We start from the raw sequence: 6,009 nt of genomic DNA on the forward strand, positions 1-6,009 counted from the left end.
TACAAAAAACACACATAATTAAAACACCAATAAAACAAACAATACATAAATAATAAGCAACTGCAACTCACTTAATGCAGTCTTAAAAAGAAATACATAATAAAACAGAAACAAACTCATAACAAAATTAAACAAAACAAAGAGAAAAGCAGCTGCTTAAGATTTCATGGAGCTGAATGCTTGTTAAAAAAAAAACATATATAAAGATTTTATTGGTTCCCTAAGGGTGGAGTAATAGGAAATCAAGCAGATTTTGACTGGTACATTGCTCCAGAGAACGTGGCCTGCTGATGGAATGTCTAATCCATTTTGGTCTTAGTGGTTGGTATATTTTAAGTAGATGACTAACGCATAGTGGGGTCTCATGGCTGAGTGCATGGTGAACTAGTGTTACGATCTTAAATTGTACCCTCCATTGTGTTGGAAGTCAGACCAGTGCCTACAAGATGGGCGTTATGGGGGTCAAAGAGCCTGGGATGAGTCTGGCTGCTTCATTCTGAACTACTCAAAGGCACTTCAGTATGTAGCTGGAAGGCCTACATATAGAGAGTTTCAGTAACCTAGTTAGGTTATGACTAATGGCTGAATGATAGTTCTAAATTCATGCACAATTAGCTATGGTTTGAGTGTCCAAAGGACATGAAGCTTGCTAAATACATTCATGGCTACACTTTTTATTTGATCTCGTAGTAATAGATTTGATTCCAACCGAATCCAAAGATTCTGAACAGACATTTACATTTTTAGTGTATGATCTTCAAATTTGGAAGATGTTGTAAAATCTGTAGAAGGAAAACTACTAAGGATTATTAGCTTGGTTTTACTGACATGTAAAGCTAATTTGTTTGCATACATCAATTTATGGAAAGATCTTAACCAATTACCAACAATGTCAAGTGCATCACCTATCGTAGTGACGGGGACAAAAAATTGATCTGGGTCTCCAATGAGTGCAGGCCACTCTCGTGCATTGTGCATCGTGGGTATCCTGCAAACTCATCTGGCTGTGAGGTGGCCCAGACACACTTGGGAAACCCTGCCCTAAAAACCTGTCCAGCTGATTTCTGGATGTATTAAGTGACGTAGCCATAACTTCTGCTGGCAAGATGCTCCATAATTTCATGAGTAAAGAATCCCTTCCTCTGAAAGTGGGGAAATCTGTCAGTCTTCTAGGATGCCCACTGATTTTGTTTGCTGGTCCTGAGAGTAAAAGAGGAGGATAAGAGGGGTGTGGTGAGGCTAAACTCACCCCACGCATGGAGAATGGAAACTGCTCTATTCTCCATAAATTCATTGACTCCATTGGGTGTAGCACTGAAACCGGCTCAAGCAACGACTAGAAAAGTCCCGTACACTCCCTACAGAATGCAACGGTTTTGTGCTCAAGGATGAGAGGGGAAACACGAGTAAGAAGTGCTCACGGTGACAGGAATTAAAGGACCACTTTTATAGTGATACCACCTGGGAAGCAATGTAGAAACAGATCCTTCACTCCTATGTTCCCCTTTCTTCCAGCTCCTTCCCTCCCCCCCTAAATATCCCAATCACTGCAGTGACAGGATCCACAGACCGTGACTCTCTCTGGAACCCAGGACCCTTAGCCTGTCCAGCAGGTGTCACCATTGTGCAAATGCCAGGGCTGCCTCCTACCCAGGGTGCACTGCATGACGGGGACACAGCCCAAACTGGCCTAAAAACACAAGAATAAGCCAGATATAAAACACACAAAAGGCATCTCAAAGTGGATATCCCAAAGAGCGAGCGGGGTGCAAGGCACAGCCTCATGCTGGATGCCCTAAGCTCATTTTAAATAGGTGCAATGCCTAAATCTGCCACATTTTGATCTACTGCTGCGCCCAGTGCTGATGCATCTAACTAGATGCCTGTGCCTGTTACGACCCTCAGTCAAATACAGAAGGAGATTTAGATTCATTTCTGAACTGAACAGAAGGGTGGGTGGTGCATCTGTAGAGGTCATCATGACTTCTTGAGCCACATATTTTCATGATACTCAGGTGTGGAAATCTGCAAAATATCTGTCACGCATGCCCGAAATCAAGTTCCTATTATTAACAATTTTGCATTTGTAGAAACCTGAAGGGATGTCCCTTAACCACCATGCTTGGGGTATTGGTGATGAGTATTGTTGCAGGGATTAGTAAGGGGATTGTATAACTCTTTGAGAAGGAACTCTACAGAGAGTGAGGCTCAGGTCCTAAATCAGGTCATTCCCATTATCATTCTGCCCTTAATAAATGGTTAGAATTTGTTACTTAACCTCTACCTTTCCTCCAATGATGAGTGATGCATGACGAGCTGAGTATGGGAATTCTGTGGATACCACTTTAAGTAACAGAGAATATATCTAGGGGGGGTGTGCTCTGGTGTTAAAAGAAAACAAAACTTTTTGTGGTGTGGGTGGGAGGGAGGATGTTTGAATAGAGGAAGAGAGGAATACAGCCAGAAGGGGAAAGTCCTTGTGGTCCATCAGTAGGGCCATCCTTTCAGGGGGTCCCTACTAGACTCCCAGGCAGTGCTGTCCAGCCACACAGGAGGATATCATCCCTTCTATGGACCATTTTTCACTAAACATTAAAAATTAGTCAAACAAGAGGTGTAGAGGACCTGACCCAGAGGCAACAACTGAATCTCTCCTGCAGGGCAGGTGGATAAAACACTAAAATCCTTCCTTTCACCTTTGTGGCCAATCTGCCTGCACCTCATTAAAACACAAGTCCTTCCACCCCAACATTTCCCCTTGGACCTGCAGATGCCTCCCTCGAACCCCTAGTCCTTGGGATTAAAAAGGGTCTCACTCGAAGGGATCTTCAAACATAAAAACTCTTTTTAAATTCAGTTCTGGAGCCCCCAGCAGTCAGAAGTTAACAAGCAATGATTTCTCAGGGTTCACGGCTTCCTCACGGCATCGCAGTAGCAGCACAACAGCAAAGAATACGTTTCTCCCCTTCAAACGTTCGCCATCTCATTCCTCTTTCTCCAGCTCTCTGACACATGGGCAGGGCTCAAAGTCCTTCTTCAGAACAGAAGCTTTTCAAGATTTGCGTCCCCCAGGTCTTTAGCGCAGTTACATTCTGGACGCTTTCTACAAACAGGCCGATGCAATATGGTGCGCTCAGGCTAGCGCACAGTTTAACCAGCAATTGGAAGAGCGTTCTGGATGAGCTAGGCTATCAACCGATGCAATAAGGGGATTAGCGTGTCCAAAACGCGCATCCAAACTCACCCGTAGCTAATAGCGCTCATCGCATGTAAATGCCACGTAGATGAGACTATTGGCCATTTCTCCCTATGCAAAAAATTGCCCTGTGCCCAACACATACTTTTTAACACAGCAAATGTATTGCCAGCTCCAGAGCTGGCGTTAAATCTCGCCGCACGTCACGGGAGCACTATTAAACAATAAACAAAAAATCCTGCTTTCTGTGGTTCTTCCTACTTAGTATTACACAATACTAAGTAGGAGGAACCACAGAAAGTTGTATCAAGCCAAAATGAAAACGCTGTGATGGTGACCTCTCCGTCCTGCAGCTCTGCTGCCTGCTGGGTTTGCTCTACCTGTGCATCTCCTGCTTCGAGTACCAAGGGCAGGAAAGCTTTTTGAGAGAATGAACAGTCTGAATGTTAGAGCGCAACACCATACGCGCCTGTCTGCGGTGCTCCTCCGTCGCGTCGACCGTGGCAGCCAACAACCGCAGTGGCTTCCTCTCTGAAGCGCGTGATGTGAGACGGGCTCTCCACGCCGAACGCCCCCACCGGAAGTTCCCGGGGAAGACATCAGCAGCAGCCACTATGAGTTGGTGTTTTCTGCTGCTCAGTTTGGATTGTACTGCTCGCCTCCTTGCCTCCTGATCCTGCCTTGTGGGGTCCTTGTTTGTGTCTGAGTCCTGTTCTTGTCTCTTCTTTGCTGGCCTTGACCTCCTAACCTGTTCCGGACTTGGATTGCTTTTCACCTGCCCTGACCTTCTGCCCTTACATGCTAGCAAATAATTGCCAAACTCACAAGCTCTCCCGATGTTCACCCTGCCCTTCTTAAGGAACTATTACACGAGACGATGCAATAAAAGCATTTACAAACCTTGTACACTCAGTTTTGAGCTAATTCTTCTCTGTCTCTGTAAAGGTTTTATACAATTTCTGATTATTTGGGGAGTCTTGATTTTCCAAAGCTTACAGGTAGTTTTGAAGATGCATTATTGCCTCTGTGGAGATTGTCATAAAATGTTGTATGCTTGTTATTTCATTTAAGTATACAGTGATCGGTTTGCCAAGGTGTAAATATGAATTTGTGATACAGATATGGTCCAGCCAAGGTCCATTACTACTGTATTGGAACTTGACCCTTGTGCTGTGCTGTGCTGTGGTTGGCGCAGTCTAGGGAGTGAACCCCATAGGCCCGCAAACAGAACTGGACAGGAGCTTCACCATTACCAGGCCCCTTTCTCCACAGCTTGAGCCCTTGGGTTCTGAGGACAGGAAGGGCTTCGGTGATGGTTCCCACAGGGCAAGGAAAGAGAGAAAGTCCAGGGCTAAACTGAAGTCTGGGCAGGCAGCGAGCAAACGTAGAACAGGTCCAGGCCGAGGGCCAATCCGAGAAGACTATCTGAGGCTAGGGCAGGTAGAAGACAGGGAGGACTGGAAGAGGCAGGACAGGGAGAGGAGGCAAGGATAGAGCAGGCAGGATGAGGCAGGCCGGGCAAGGCAAAGGAGACCTGGTGCTGAGGCAAGGAGAGGAGTGCGCTGGGGGACTGAATACCCTGCCATGTGATGTCGTCATGAAGCACCGGGATGGAAACTGAGACAATGCCCACCGGGTGGGAAGAGCCTGAAGATGGCGACATTCATGCCGCAAAGATGTCCCGGTGAGGGCGGACAGCCGCGGGACAGTCCGCGACCGGCCAAATGCTACAACAAGTCAGTTAAGAGATGTATTTATCTATTTTCAGTTTAGGGATTCATGAAGATCTGCATTCAATAAGACACAACATTAAAAAAAGCAACAAAATGAATATTTATGACATCTGACATCTCCCATAAGCATGAGGATTGTTTGGGCGTGCGATATCTTAAGATATTGTGCTCACACCCAGAGGAAGCAAGATATCATTGAAACAGGAGCATCTGGCTGGGGTTTTAAACAACATCTTGAAGAAATCTCAAAGGACACAATTATTTGAAATGTAGAGACACCGATTAGATATTAAAGATAATACAGATACAGATAGTTTTCTTTACATATATATTTGCTCTACAGCATTTTTCCCTGTATTGATATAATTGGATATGTAAAATACTTAATTGTGCAATTATAGATAGAGCAATGTGTATGCGACATGGTAAACCTGCGTGATGTAGAGTATACTGTGTTTTTATGGAAAAAAGTTTTTTTCCACAGTGTTTTCTAGATTTTTTGATATTGTGTGGGGTTTATGAATTTTTATGGGTATATTTGACATTTAAAGATATGAGCATGTCCCATTACATTTTTGATAATTACCTTTATCAGAAAATGGTAAAAAAAAAAATGTAATAAAGATTTTGTAAGGCATTTTTTATTTTTCCCTTTGTTTATATTTTTTGGTTTACCAATTTTTAGGGATCTTCTGTGGAGCATAAATATCATTCATTTCTACTGTGACTCTGTACACTTACCCCAACAGGCTCTACACCTGGTATATGCACTCTGTTGCACAGATTCTTCTCCAACCGAAATAACCTTTTAATTATGCATATACAGACTGAATACTTTCACATCATCCCTGTATCAAAGAATCCAAATTTACCAACAGGCCCCAGCACGCCTCCCCATAAACATCCAGGAAAAAACTGTCAGCCCCCCTTGGAAAATGGCTTACCCCATAACCTTCCCCAACGGCGTCCCATTACTCTATGCAATGGTCACTACTCATCAATGACACCGTTTAATCACAAAGCCACCCAATAATCATGCAAAAACACAAGAAAACGCATTAATAGAAAGCACACTCACTG

Source organism: Rhinatrema bivittatum, chromosome 16 (genome assembly GCF_901001135.1).
Source record: "Rhinatrema bivittatum chromosome 16, aRhiBiv1.1, whole genome shotgun sequence".
NCBI classification, from domain to species: domain Eukaryota; kingdom Metazoa; phylum Chordata; class Amphibia; order Gymnophiona; family Rhinatrematidae; genus Rhinatrema; species Rhinatrema bivittatum.